Source organism: Hippichthys cyanospilos, chromosome 11 (assembly GCF_059441005.1).
Source record: "Hippichthys cyanospilos isolate Australia breed blue-spotted pipefish chromosome 11, RoL_Hcya_1.0, whole genome shotgun sequence".
NCBI lineage: Eukaryota > Metazoa > Chordata > Actinopteri > Syngnathiformes > Syngnathidae > Hippichthys > Hippichthys cyanospilos.
The window spans coordinates 10,900,650-10,916,935 of record NC_142379.1 but is presented as its reverse complement, the minus strand read 5'-3'; the positions used below and the strand labels follow the sequence as shown (position 1 = coordinate 10,916,935).

At 38.0% G+C, this 16,286-nt stretch overlaps 1 protein-coding gene across 2 annotated transcripts in view; it reads right to left on the bottom strand.

Moving 5' to 3' along the window:
* The window catches only part of grik4 (glutamate receptor, ionotropic, kainate 4), a 296,763-nt gene that overhangs the window by 219,436 nt on the left and 61,041 nt on the right, over nucleotides 1–16,286 (bottom strand). For both annotated transcript variants that reach the window (XM_088427398.1, XM_088427399.1), the window contains exon 2: nucleotides 10,687–10,853. The gene's annotated coding sequence lies outside the window, so the exon portion shown is untranslated. The remainder of the gene's footprint in view (nucleotides 1–10,686; nucleotides 10,854–16,286) is intronic.

Sequence of the window (16,286 nt, the reverse complement as noted above, 5' to 3'; positions counted from 1 at the left end):
TTGTTTTTAAATGACCTTACTTAGTGTTAGCATTGGCATCCATTAAAATGTTTGTTGAACCCCTAAACTTGAAGTTTTGAGTCATATTGCCTAAAAGGGAGGGACAATATGTAAAGTATAAACATGATGATGATGCAGCTCAGGGACAGAGGAGGAGATTGCCCTAATCAATCTAATGTCTCTCCTACTGCAGTAATCATTTCCACAGGCAACATGGCACCTCATTATGCTGATTCACTCATGGTGTCAGTCAAATTCAGGACACCTTCACATCAAGCCTCAGACACAACAAACAAGATCATACGTCTCAACAAGGAAATTGTCCCAACAGCATAATATTTCAAATAACAACATTGTTAAATTCTATATACATATACACTGCAGTCAAATTTTCATGTATATACACGACTAATCCAGGAATCCTAACCTGCAAAAAGGGACTCAAAAAATGCTGTATTTTCTGCAACCGTTTCTTATTTTTTCTCCGGAAAGCCAAAAAAAAAAAGAATAGGTTTTTGCCTTTCTGTGAATCAATCTGCCCCACTGCAGTGAGTTGCTGTCAAATGAAGTTGCGTCTGCACCAGAGAATTTGTAAAGTAGAAGTAAAAAGCCAACTGAACTTGTTGCGGTCTCGCAGATGTTCTATGCTCTATACGGGGTTCAGTTTGGTCACGTCCCAAGTAAAACAGTCTGATTTCTTTCTTTGCAATAATATGATTCCGCTCTGATTTAACCATATTAAGCCTTCGATTTACATTCATCTCAGTGAGCTACCAGTTTACCCTTACACCACCCTCTGCTGACAACTGAAATAAATGTCACACTGCCCTTGGGTTCAATTTGCGAATGACACACCTCTTTTCTAGGTTTGGTCTCATGACATTTACAATGCGATTCAAAGGCAGTTTTTGTGTGGTTTGTTTGTTTTTAACTGTAGTCACTGCACTGTCCATTAGCGACTCGATTGGCTGCGTCAATGCTATGGAACAGATAAATATGACAGATGTTAACCACCCAGACTCTACTTCAATGTCATACATGTACTGTATATGCAAATGCAAATTGACTAGAGCAGAGGCCCTGTTCTCAAACAGGCTCTGAAAAAAGGTAATTTGAAAAATATCACACCACGGAGAGAAGATGAGAGAAGGCTTAGAATGGAATAGTCATTTTATTTGCGACACTGGAATCTCAAACTATACATCTATACAAGTCCTTTCGCTTCAAAATACCCCATTCAATTCTTCTGTGCATTATCTGCAATGAGTAACAGACATTATTGGCTTGCAGAAACATTGAAGTGGTTGTAAATAACCACAGAAAGACATCACACGATCTTGTATTTTTACTACTCAACATGTGCAATAACAAAACCATTATTCATTTTTCCTGTTTCTTCCACCTCCCCTCTTTTTCGAGCTGTACTCTGGCAGATAAGTGAAAGAAGGCCTCGCATGTCCCCTGGACATTTTAATTAGCGAGTCTTTAATTCAGCCTGACCCCCTTTCAACTGTGATCAACCAGTGGGAGCACTGATAAGGACCTGCCACTCACAATAAAGCAGCAGTATAACCCAACAGCAAATTGTCTGGCTCTTATTTGTTGACGCTTTCCAACTGTGCCATCTCAGGAGATTTGTCCATAGCTGAGTGCAAAGTAAAACCCGGCGACAATGACAATACGGCACGTGAGCTGTGCTCATTCATCTCGGCCCTCCATTTACGACGCCGTAGTCTGTGACCGGGTAGCATACCAATGCTCACGATTATTAATAGCCAGGAGATTTGTGAAAGCAGAATTAATGTGGGATCGTTTGTGCTTTCCAGTCCTAAAGGCTGGCACAATGTCATGAAACAAGACCAGCCTTGGGTTTAATGAGGCCCAGTGAAAGCAAAAATAACTACAAAAATAAAACATCTGAAGAGTAAATAAATAAATAAGACTGCACGTTACATCTTATTTCCTTCCTGTTCTATTTGGAGCAGTTGAGACACCAAAACAGACCGTTGTGCTCTGATATCTCTAATTCCAAAAAAAGGTGTCAAGAAAAGATAATAACCTTTGATAAGCCTCCTGTCAGATTTACAAAATATTCTGTATTTGAAAGCCTCACCTGTTTCTCTAAGAGACGAGTCAACATGGAAACATTTGTATCAGATCAACCCGGGTATCAAAGGGGATTCATCTCAGGCATACAAAGTGAGCCAGAGTCAAAAGAGCAAGGCAAATCCTCTGCTAGCTTTGTGAACTGAGCGTTGTGTGGCTACTCTCTTTGCACAACATTACACTTAAAGAAAGCATCAAAGTCAGCAGAGTCCTTCGAAAGAGGTTCTAACAGTTCAAATCTAAATATTTATCGTATGAAGCTAAACTTAAGGCAAAGAAACGTTAAATGCTAAAGAACCTAGCAAATTAAATTTATGGCCTTCTATGTTATAGAAGCTGTTCCTCAATTAGTTGCCTTGTATTACCATAAATAAACCCTTCCTTCAAATTGATGTGGCTCTTTTCCAATTAGAAAAATCTGACATATCAAATTAAATCTGATTTTACAAATTCACTAGCTAGTTAGCTGCATGATTTAGTCACGCGTTTCTGCACGTTTAATATTTATTTACATTTCTATGTAATTGTGCATTTTGTCCCTTGAAATTAATTGAATAGACTAAAGTAGCTCAATAAAAAAATGGTCAGTGTTTGGGAGTAACAGTAGTAACCTTCACGCTAACACAAAACAAAGTATCTCTGGGCATCACGACACAACATTGTGAATTTGCCTGTTCTGTAGCATATTCACAGTCAAGTCTTGTGTCCCGTTCCCCAAAATGTCTCCCTAAAGATTTTTTATTTTTATAATCTATGACCTTGTCTGAGACTCCAAATATGTCTTATCTTAGCCGCGGTTGAGCCTCATGTCTTAAAATGTCTGGCTTTGTTTTTTTCCCCTTCATTACTTTTGTATTACTTCTTTCATTGAACCCTCTCAACTATTGCACTCTTTGTGTCATCAATTGAGTGTTTTGTATTGAAACAATCAGCGCACATATAAAAATAAAATGGTGTTTGTACTCATTTATGCACTGATGGTATTCCATAAAGCTCAATAATTAATATGTGACAAATGAAAACAAAACATGCCAAGAAAGACGGAAAGTCTTGATCAATTTATTCCTGGTTGATTTTATTAACTAGACATAAAGTTAATTTGAGCCTCACACACACATTTAAAAGTCTAAAATTGGGACTATTGCTATATTTTACTTGACTTCAACTCAGTGTCCTACAAACCAGTGTCCTATTTGACCTACATCCAGAAAAGAATGAAGCCAGCATAGATGTCGCCCATATGCCTTGTCGGCAATACTGAGTACGATAATAACTTTAGCCTGAAGGTAGAGTGAGACGTTCTTTGAATGTCACAATTTTCAAACGCCATGCGACTGGCGATGATATCACCATCTAAAGATGTCAGTCAGCAGCATTCATTGTCTGTTTCACTTTAAACTCCCTTCATAATCTCTACTCATCTCGACTCCTTCTGAACTACTAAATCCATGCTATGCCCTCCCCCTGATCCGCACCCTCTTCAACACAGAATAGGCTAATCTATATGTCAAGCTCTACAGTCAACACCTTCCAGTGCTTCAGTCCACAAAATAGCACATCGACTCCATGATCATTTGCATTTGAGAACATAATGAAATGATAATGTGTTGTATCATGGAACTGCTGGTGCTACACAAACAATGATAATTTGTTTCTACTTTCATGAGAGCTAAATCAAAACTTGCAAATATGTATTGTAGCCATAGCGGTAGAGCAGATTATCCAGTAACCAAAGAGTTGGCTGTTTGTCAGGTTCACCTGTTAGACGTTTGTGAGAAACTATACACAAAAAAGGAGAAAATACTTTTTTTTTCTTTCTCATGCATGAAGAGAATGAAGCAGGACTGCACAAGCACAATTCTACTCTGCTCTGAAACAGCCTCTCTGCACCCTCTCTTTTTATTAGGTCAAGAGGTCCCGAGGTACAAAAGTCATTGCTGCTCTGAAGGATTGGGGGAGGCATTTGGCAACAATGTAAGCAATTGGTTTACGATGGTGAGGAATGCAGGATACAGGATGCGTGACGGGTCAGGTCACAAAACTCGGGTCACGGGCCTGAGACTCGTCAACCCTCTTCTTCACAACCAACAGTAACAGAAATAATTCATCCTAATCCACCAACATACTGATCACATAACAAACATACTAACTGACTGCATTACAAACACACTAAGTGATTGCATAGCAAATTGGGCTAACCCATTTACAATTATTCTAACACTGTTCCAATCCCGCTCTGTCCAAGGCATGGGTACGTAGTTTATGACCACCAGTGTCTAAATGTATGAATGCATGAACAATGTATCAATTGTAAAGCGTTTATGAATGTCCAGAAAAGTGCTATATAAAAGTGATGCATTATTATAATACCTCTGTATTATGGTTGTAATGTTTTGATCAGTTAAGTGATAATAGCGGTTGAGAAAATCACTTTGTTTTGTTGCATAAATCTCACACCATTGAACACTTGTCCTTGGTGAAATTAACAAAAAATTGAGCTCAGTACAAAGTCATTTACACTCACAAAGTCCAACAGAAGCTACGGAAAGTGAACTATGAATTTATTTTACTGTACAAAAAACTCCAATTTAATAATTGTTTTTGCACTATGACCGCTCCTGTCACCAAAGTTAACACTTAAGGAAAGTTGTTATTTTAATTATTATCACTGCAAATTGGAGCATTTTGACTTTGACACAAAAATGAAGCAAAGCTGCACCGTTCTTTGAGCCAGGTTTTATGCAGATTATACCCTTTATCTCTTCATTATGCTCCCAGTTCATCATGTGAACTCATTTTTCTTATTCCCCCCTTTGGCTGAGAATTAAGTTTAAGCATGCTCTGATTTGAATGGCACAAAAATAGACACAATACGTCTTATTGTAGTGGGGATTTTAAACAGTTTCAACATTGATGCATTCTGAACACCATTTGATGGTACTTCTAAAATCAAAACTGAGGTTTCCTCATCAGGGAAAGCAGCTCGTAAGCAATTCATACATACAAACATTTACGCAGGTATAATGAAAATTTGCAATTAATTTTAAGTGTTGATAATAAAACAAAACAGCACCTATGTATGTATGCACTGTATAGGTATGTACGTATGTATTTTATGTGTATATTTATGTATGTGTGCATATATGTACTGTATTGTTGTATGTATGTACTTTGTGTTGTTTGCGTATATGTACCGTATGTAGGTATGTATGTGGGTATGTATGTACAGTATGTGAGTACGTATGTATGTGAGAATGTATGTATGTAATGTGTGTATCAGTATATTAGTACCCGCTATCTATCTATCTATCTATCTATCTATCTATCTATCTATCTATCTATCTATCTATCTATCTATCTATCTATCTATCTATCTATCTATCTATCTATCTATCTATCTATCTATCATCCATACATTCAATTTGTATTAACACTCAAATAGAATAATTGTATTACATTTGTTTTAAAACTCATTGTAGTACACAGAAAACATTTCTTAATATTCTTCCACAAATGCACTGAAGCCTAATAACCACCCACAGCCAGCAGGCCATTCAGTAAACAAACACCGCAGGCCATTATTTGCACAAATATGACATTTAAAGTTAAATCACATTTTACTTTTGTAAAGTAATTGGTTGAGTAGCAACAGGCCTCATACAGGTGGAGCTGTGATCTGCTGGACCATCCTAAGAAAGTTCTTTGGCCTCCGGCGGACTGGCGCTGCCAGAGTCCTCATACCTGTCTGCCTCAGTAATCTGCCAGGGAGCAGACAAACATCAGCGGCTCTTATCTCGACTTTCCAGGAGCAGTCGGGGAAGAAGCGGAGAAAAGGCAGGGGGGCCCGGCAGCAACGACACCAGACGGAATTCAGTCAACACAAAAATGCAAACAGTTCATTAAATCCAAGCAGGCACACAAATAAAATTGCACTCACGGGCCCGACAAACTAGGAAGAAGGGGCAGGCGTCATTCAGGGCTATCATTTTTTCAGTTCATAAACTATGATTTGATTTTCTTGCAATGCAGGTAAACATGAATGTCCTACAGGCCGGGATCAATGCAGCAGCAGCCAAAGTGCAACGAGGATAACACTAATGAGCGTGACACACCAGCAAGCGCCTTTCATTCCCAGCATGGCTGAGCAAAAAGGATTCACCCAACGGCAACACTAAACAGAGCGCTTGACACGTACTGTAGGGGGGTTGGGGGGGGGGGGGGGGGGTATTATACGCCATCTGCACCAAAGTGATAGTCAATACTTGCATCTCATGCAAGATTGCACATGTGGGCAATGAAATTGAAACCATCTCCGCAAACCCATTTTCCATGTGCCAGAGTTGGTAAAAAGTCACACTCTGACAGCGGCAGATTTCGCCTCGGAGAAATGTGTCTTTGCAGTGCACTGTGGGCGCTGGTGTTTATATTCACAGGAGCTGCATGTGAAAGAGTGCTAGCTTAAAAAATGATGAAAAGCATCTGGTCTGTCACTTTACACTTGCCATCTCTTGCTACATTAATTAAAAAACATTTAAAGACACGAGGACTTCTACACTAGCCAAAAACTCTACTTCAGTAAGATCATTGCTCTATTAAGAATAATTTCCTTTAAATGTAAAGTAATATGCATTTCACATTGCTAACATCTTAAGAGGCTATGCAATTGTCACATTCCCTGCTCACTGTGTTTTGCTTTCCAGGCGGGGTTCTCCTTTCTGCCACGCGAGGGCGGAGTCACCGGCCACATACCTGACGGCAATTTGTCATCAAGGGCTTATGTGTGGTTTTGATCGGTACTTTTCACCTTTTCTACGCGTATGACCATTTTATGACGCAAAACGCATACTGCAATAAGACATTAATTTTCCAATATATCACATATTGGTTTTAAGATGTCTTATTTTCGTAATATTTAGTTTTTTATATCAATCTGCCCCGGAGTGGTTTTTTGTATCATGATTTTTGTCATTTTAGAAATGTGTTTTACATATACATCATTCCAAGCGCTTTGAAAACACCACATTCAACGTTACAATAGTATTGTGTGTATGGTGTGACTGGAGAGCGAGTGATGGGTCGAGCAAGAGAGAGAGAGTGTGGAGGAGGCTCATGCGCGGCAGGAGAGGAAGTTGTTCAGCGGCAAGAGACCGGTAGATTGCTGTGTTGTTTTTAAATGTAATAAAACTGAGGGCTAATGTCCACCCTGCCTCCCCGCTCCCCATTTTGTTGGATGCGGACTCCAATTCGAGTGAGGGCCGTGTACCCCGGATGGCAACCCCGGCACTGGAAAAGAAACTTCACCCGTGTCCCCTGTCTACAGCCACAGATGGGAAAGCAATACATTACCTTTCGAGTGAGGCCATGTACCAAAGCTAAACTGGCAGAGGCGGAGGAGGGCGAACAGCAGAAAAAGAAACCTTCATGATATGAAGATAACATTTCCTTCGTTCATGCTGTCCGCAGAAAGCTATTGAATATGTTCCGAGAAGTGCAATAATACCCAAGCAGTCATATTAACAGGCAGTAGAATTGAATTGAATAATAGGTAGTGTTTAATTTAAATGGCAATTCTGATATTCCAAGCTTTGTTCTTTTTTTTATTTTTTGTATTCTTTTATATGCTAAGTAATTTTCGTGATATGAAAGGGGAAAAAAACGTACAGAAGCAACCGTATCCTGACGTTTGACTGTATTTGGGCATATACAATAAATTTCTCCTTGGTTTTTGTCGTTTTTTTTTTTCACCAACGCGAGTGACGTCACACATCTGTTTCATTAACGGTTGAAGAGCACTTTCACCAGTATACTGTGCTTGAACTTGTAGCAAAGTGCTACCTCTTTTTTCCTGCCACATGAGTGCCATCTGAAAGAGTATTCCCAACTGCTGGGGATATAGTAACACAGTCAAAAGCATGCTTAAAACGAAAAAAAAAAAAATTGTGGACATGCTTCTTTTTTGAAAAATAGTGTTTAATCTGTGCTCAAAGATGCCAAATGATGTGTGGCTTCTGAAAAGAATAAATAGAATGTATCTATTTATATATATATATATATATATATATATATATATATATATATATATATATATATATATATATATATATATATATATATATATATATATATATATATATATATTTATTTTATTTTTTTTTTCAGATATTGCCCAATATATCACAATATGTATCACTATACACTTTGCTGCATCACAATATATTGCAATACACTTTTAAGACCCAATACCCAGCCCTACTAGATACAGATGATTACCCCTGCTGTGGCTCCTCAATGATATACAATAGAACTGAAAAAAAAAAAAAGACTTTTCCTTTAACCATTTTCAAAGAGAAACTCGATTCTTGAATAGTAACCGATACCAAGTACTGATATTGTTCTTACACAATTTCATATATTTAATGGGAATTCCCAATTGTTCTAGTTTTCTACTTCTAGTTTGTGATTGTAAAAATATCGGCTGCCAGGGGTCGTGATATCTTGGAATAACAGCAGTTATTGGTTTGATGACGATACTTGGGATATGTGGGAGCCAATTGCAAACTGCTGATTAAAGTTTATACACATTATGGAGACAATACAGTATCAACATTTATAATAGAGTTTGAATTTAATACTGATTGATTCATGGCCATCAGTCAGGGCGGGAACAGGGGTGGCAAGGCATTTGACGGAGGTGGCAGTGTGCCTGCTTGTAAAAACATTTATGACTCAAGTACTAAGTAGCAGATGAGTAATTTTTCCTCTGTTCATTTTTTTAATAGAGCTTGAAGATCAAATAGATGTTTTTTGCAATAAAATGATCTAAAATCATTTATCACAATGCACTGATGATGGAGAAATCCAGCCACTTGGCCTTATTTTGTTCCTCTGCATCTCCAAACAAAAGAAAGCAGGCAGCAAGCTGCAAGGAAGCTTTTAGGCAACAGCACATTTTGTCCTTTAAATCAGCAGTAATAAAGGTGTCTATTCTGAGAGGGCATCTTCATCTGCAGTGCACACAAAACTGAGCAGGAGGTCAGGAAGAAAGTGAACGGCTGGCCTTCATAGGACGGGAAACGGGATATGACTGCAAGCTCTAACCACAAATGTCGCTGCTTGCACACAGAAGTTGCGGGCTAAAATTTTGTTGGGCACTGACAACAAAAGAGGACAAAAATAGTTGAAGATATTTGTTCGCTTCCTTGGATATTTTTTAGTCCTTGACACTTTCTCAAAGCAAATATTTAGTGTCTGAATGCTAAAACGTGAGTCCGCTTGAAAATAATAGATTTTCATTCTGTACCGCTGGCTCTGGACAAATGAGTAAAACATTATGTTGCGGCTGAAAGCATCTTACGATTTGTCTACGCCAAAAAGCAACAAAATAAAGGCATTGCAGTGCTTTCACACTACAGTGAATGTTGAATTATCTTCCACAAAGCTGCTCTGTGCTATTATTTCTTCAAAATGATTCAAAACTATCCACTGTTTGGACTGCAGTCAACAAATCTGTTCCTCACAAATATGAGAACTAAACAAAGAAATGTGGCAACAAGTGTGTCACCACTTGCCTAATTACCATAAATTGTCCTTGTTTTGCGTTGCTGACTTAATTGGACAGCCAATGAGGGGACTTTAAACATTGTCCAAAAGTTATCAACAAAGTGGCAAAACTGTTTCAACGTTTTGTACGATGGAGCATTTATAGCAGTTTTACACAAGTAACACTACTAATATTACACTTAAATCTGCATCATAACTAAATATTCTTGAATATAAATAATGAAATTTGCTTATAACATCATCCTGGGGACTCAACTTTGCAAATAAAGCAAAGTTTAATTTTTAAAAGCAAGGAACTGACCTGGATGTCACCACTTTACACACAACCATAAGACACAGTTTAAAAAGTAAGCATTAGATAAAAATTAAATAAAAATTATACGCACATCTTGCAACACGTGCTGGTAACTCAAACACATATTCCAAGGATTAATATCCATGTAACTTAAGTGCATTGAACCACTCAATGCATTCTGGAGGCTGAATGCCTTGTCTTGTGATAATTAATCTTTTAAGCAGGCGATTGCTAAGATACTAAGAATAGGTTCAGTGTACCAGGTCTGATGAGTCCCTGCAGGTCAAAATCAGATAGCTAAATTACTAATTAGCCACTGAACTGTCTATTTTGTATATGTCAATGCAAACTTTGAAAGCATTTTCCTAAGGACACTATAAGCTTTGGTTTGAACATTTTACCTTTCTAAAATTGTGACAATGGTGAGTAATAAAAAAAGACTGTGAAGAATAAAAAACACTGAGGAGAACACACCCACACACCCACACACACACACACCGTAACGGCCCGGCTTCACAGAAAACTCATTTTGTTCAACTACAACCGAGGTTCTATGTTAGGTCAATTCAATTATGTTGTTTGGTAGAATCCCCATATCGCAGTCTTCGTTGGCGCATGTCCAAATATTGCCACCTTATCAATACTCGAGCCCCTGCGCGTCCCCCTGCCGTCAATTTCCAAGCGTGAAGTGTGAAACGATAAGGTATAGGGGAATGTCTTCTTACCTTTGATCTCTTGAGGTGCGGGCCTTCTAATCCATGTCGCAAGCTGTCAAACCTCAGTGGTTGTACAAGCCACTTAGCTTCTCTTCATTGCAAAAGCACAAATTTAGCGTGCCAGCGGCTCCAAGCTCGTTCGGATTCCGTTAAATGGGAATCAGCGGAGGTTCACTCTGAAAGAAAAGAGGAGAAAATATTTGAGTGAGAAACTCGGTTTTAACAGTCTGATGATTGTAAACACACGTTTCGTATCATCCCGGAAGTTAAATAAATGATTTCATTACTGTAATTCTTGTCCTTGAAGGCGAAATCAACTTAATGGCATTTTACAACAGAACTGGTGGCACTGCAGAGGACATCCAAAATTCGCACGAGGATTGGCTCTGTAAAATGCAGCATCAGAATTTACTGTCCATTTTTGCTGATGTTTGTTTTACTTTGTCCCTTACTCAGCAGCCTTCCCCTTTATTTAGCGCCTTGAACATTTTTCACTCTGTCACAGTATATACATTGAGCAACTTCTCAAACTCATCAGCAGTCAAAACAGGGCAGAATTTGCAAGGCAATTACTATGGAGAACCAAGTCATAGAAATAGCGTAGCATCCATCTTTCAGCATTTCTTGTTAATGGTATGAGAAAATGTATGTAAAATGTGACAAATAACTCTTATTATTCTACTGTTGCCACAGATTCTTGCTTTCTTTTCCTTCTTGGGTCGGAAGAGGAACGTTTTATCAGTTGTAAGGAAGAAACAAGACATATTGTCACTTTAACGACTTAATCTTTTAACAAATGGACAGGGGCCTCAGTGTGTGCAACAAGCATGAACACTATAGCCTGGCACCTGGTGACACACTGCGGCGGGAATGTGAGAGTGAACGATAAATCTGCCCCAACATACGGGAAGCCACTACGCAAATAGAAATGATGTAGAATCCATTTTTCCTCAGTTGGGTTACTTCATATAAACAATATTCGCATTGTTTCTTATTCAGATGTTGGATTCACCACTCTCATAACTGACATCCTTCCTTTGGTTGATTGAGATAAAATAGCTATTTGGTGAGCGAAAAAATCAACTCTAAGAATAGCTATTTATGCACACCCAAAGGCTGATTTATGATGGAGGACGGTGATTCATTAAAAAAGAAAATTATGAAGACCAGTCACCCAACATTCATGCTGGCATGCTTGTTTTCAAAAAGATTTGATTATGTTGTGTTCGCCTTTGTTTTTGTTATGTCATTAATGCCATTGGAGCAAATAAATATTAACTGTGAGATGTGATGGTGTTAGAAGTATGAACTTAAGGTGGCCAACTGGGGCAAATGCAAGGCACAACACATACACTGGTAAAAACGCGCTGCAAATGGATGTTCAATGCCACTTTTTTTTTTTTCTCCAAAAGGTTGATGATATTGTTTTTGGTACGTATTTTACATCAGTGAATAATGCCAAATAAACAATATTTGGTTCATAAAGAGTAATTATGAAAAATTTGATTTTTAAGGCAGGGTAATACAAAAAATGTATTTGATTGATTGCTTGATGGAAAGGTCACAGAATATCTATTCATCCATTTTCGTGAAGTTGGAAGGGGACACCCTGAACTGGTTGCCAGCCAATCCTCTTCCACCAAGCCTCCCAGATCACAGAATTGATTTTAAAATATCTAACAGAAAGCCTGAGTGTAAACTATGGTTTATCATATTGATATAAGATTGTTTATATTCTTGAATGCAGCTGCCCCTAGCTCCGAGACAAATTTCTCTCTAGGGACACATCTAAAGTGCAACCTTGAACCTTTTTGCCACTCTTCAGCCAGCAGGCGGTTAGCTTGAGGTCCATGTTGCCAATAGGTGTTAATAAACACTACCAGGTTGAGCTTGCCATCATTAACAAGAGTATGTCAACCCGAAACTGTTACTGTATTGCAACAAGCACTATAGATAAGACTGGTGAGAAAAATTCATCTCTGCGTGCCATTTTGCCAGAAAAAGCACTGTGAAAAGGGCTAATAATACTTTTACACACAATGGGTAAATGCACAGCAGTGGGAGCATGTAAGAGTTCGGTATCGTATTCAAATACAGGACAGCACCGTGAAATCATCCAATAACTAGATTGTCATCCACGAATTTGAACAGACAGTGTTGCTCTCCATTTGCAATTGTCTGGCCTTTCCTTCACAATAGCTAACGTTTTTTTTTTTTTTTTTGCTGGTTGCTTTTTCTGCTCTCTTTTATTCTGCCAGGACACCCACTTGTCAGAAATTATGCACTCTTTGTTCTGTAGGTTTACAGTTGATTCTCCAATGAATATTTTAGCTTTCAGAAAGAACGTGTAATAAATAATAATGCACCAACTTTTGTAGTTGACACATGTAAAGTTTTAAGTGAAAAGCAATTTAGCCCTTTTATCTGCTCCGTGGGTCTAAAAAATGTGCTGTATGTAAAAATCACAACAGCTTTTTTGTACATGTAGCACTTTTGCTTATGTTTAATGACCTGCGTCTCACTGTGTTTTACACCTTTAAAAGTACATTATATTACAGTATTTTAGTATTTCTTATTCATGATTGCTCTAATCATTTTAATTCACAAGAGCTGATTGTTGTCATTTTATTTTACATTAATAGGTAATGTTTAATAAGCAGTGTAAGGCTGTTGTCCCTATAACATAATGACCCACTTTAAAAGGGTGTGATATTTCAATTCCATACCAATTCTAATTTCAAAGAAAGAATCCTGCGTTCATTTTATGTTATAAACCAGATATTGACTTATCAAATTAAACGGTGATCAAACATACGTTACACAATTTGATCAGATTTTCTAACTTAATTTGTGCATGTTTTATGTTAATGTTAGGAAACCAATCCATCGCTAAAAATAACCATAAATTGCATATAGATACTGAGTTAACCAGTATGACGAGGGTAATGAAGAGCTACGTTAAAAACCGGGATGAAGGCTGAAAATAGATGAAGGAATACAACGGAAGATGGAGCACCGTGAAGGACATTTTTTTTTTTTTACTCAAATGATTTGTCCTTATTTTAAATATCATCAAAAGGGAAGCTTTCTGACAATACCACAGGTGATCGTATGTTAGATTAGAGCATGAAAAAAGAAGTCAAATTCGTGAATGTGGCATTCATAGAACTGGAGTTTGCTTCGCTATAAAACTAAATGTGTGAAATGTCACTGATTTGGTAATAATGGAATGATAAAATTGCAGGTAGTGAGTTTGATGCAGTAAACGCATGTGCCTTTTATTACGTGAGTGTAGTTAAAAAAGTGCTGGTAAAAACATGAAATACTGCTTTTGTTGGTAGTTTCTGTCATTGGTTTTATCAATAGGGGGGAAATCATCATCAGCGCTCCTTGAGGTGTACCTCAAAAAATCACAGAGCTAATAGCATAATGGCCAGTTAGACAAAATTTCTACTTGCTCGACTTGTTGTTGACTCATTCACGCAGCGAAGATCAAATAAGCTTTTCCATTAGAAAAAACAAAATCCCTCTGGACACACTGTGAAATTTCACCTTCAAGTAGATAAATGCCTTCTTGTGTCAACCAGCCCAGTGAGGCTACATTAAGCAAAACAAAGCTTTTATTGCAAAAGGATCTTAGGAGGCTCTCAGACTAACATCTCACTTTGACTCAGGTGATAAAAGACTTCCTGGAGTTACGAGAAACCTTTCACATACAGTAGAACTTCCTAAATCCATCACGCCCACAATGTGTGGAAAAAACACTAAACACAAATGAATAAACATTCGAAACTCACAAGTCAAGTGAGATGTGAACAGAATAATGCAATAACCACACAATTTAAAATGGGTCTGACCGTGACCAAAAAAAACAAAAAATCTGAGGTCTCTGTACAAATTTTAACAAGCAGATGTTTTTGTAAATGCACTCATTATTCACACCCACTTATAAAATACCACTTACTTTTATTTTAATGTCATTTAATATAGCCTACGGTGAATAGATCCTTTTTATCGTTATGTATATAAACTGCAAATGCAAGTGAATTTTACTCATTGCCTCGAATAAATAGAAAGATCTTTCTCTGCATTGGGCACCTGTTAATTAGTGTAAACTGTCAGGAAGAACTCAAGTTAATTGCAGCAATAAGTGTTCATGTTATGCATAAAAGTAACATGCCTCCAACGCAGTATAAAGCCCAACTTCAAAATAACATATGGACACTGATAGCTTAGTATGATTTTCAAATAAATACCGGCAGTGTATCGCAGCATAGCGGTCATCTTGAGTCATCACCAGTCATCCCTACATTGTCCTAAAATCAAGTTCAGTTGCTAATTATGCCGATGCAGGATGCTTAAAAAGACTGAATTATGTTGACATCGTATTATAGGCTACTGTGCCTGTTGTCAGCAATTAGCGGCAGCTTCACCTGCAGCGGCTAGTAGCACTCGCAACAACAATCAGTTCAAGATGCTAGTAATGTTAGCGGCGGGAAGCAATCAAGTGACTCATATAAGTGAAGAAAGCCGTCAAATGAATTTCCAAAATAACAGATGTAAATGACAAAATGACATCTGACACAAAAGCTGTTCCTACTGATCACTTTTTAATAAACCAGGCTCCAACATTAGTAGCTAGCAGCATTAGCTCATTTGACACAGTTGTTGTTCCTACTGATCATTTTTTAACAAACCAGCTTAACTCAAATGTGCCATTTTAGCAAGCAAAAGGATCCTGCGGATTTGTCATCACTTCGTTTCATAAACCAGAGATATTTATTTAAAATCTGTGAGTATGCCGTTGAAATTAATAAATCATTTGGGAAAACCCGACTATTCAATAGAATTATCAGTAGGATAGCAGAATACCAAAATATTCAATAGATGAAGCCCTAGTTCAAATTTGAATGTTCTGCTGCAGTGCCAAAACTGTCGAACATTATTTCAAAAGATACCTAGCAGTGTAAAAAAACAGCAGGTTTAGAATTAGCTTCATACAGAATTGATTCCTCATCATGCACTGTCAGAAACAGCCAGAAACATGAAACATGAACATTGATATTTTGCCGTGGAATCAATGTAATATGGCAAGAAAATCAAGACAGTATGGATTGTCTTGTTTTGTTCTGACACAACCATCAATCAGTGTGGGTAATCTGAGAATAAATTAGACAACATTCATGGCCGCTGATGCAGTTCAGCTAAAAGGTCAAATTAGGCCCTTTGTGCACATGCGCCTCTTTCAAGAGCTCCATGAGACATGACTTCCCAGTTGGGTCTCCTCAACAAGTTGATTGGCAGAACATCATCCCATTGGCACTTAGAAGTTCTGCTTCAGGGACAATACTGTGGGCACCAGTCTACACCTCAACTCTGTGCTAAATGTCAAAATGTTGCAGTATGCGCAATGTAAGTAAGACTGGGAGCTTCAAGAGCAGCCCTTATAAGATTTGGTCTGGTGCTCTGGTCGTAAAAATGGGCAAAGCCAAACAACCTGGTTCTTTGACTCCATTACTCTTGATGCTCAGTGCAGCGCATCTGTTACTTGTCTACAATATATGTGCACCTGAGGTCTACAACACACAGCTGTAGGGCAGCGGCAGTAC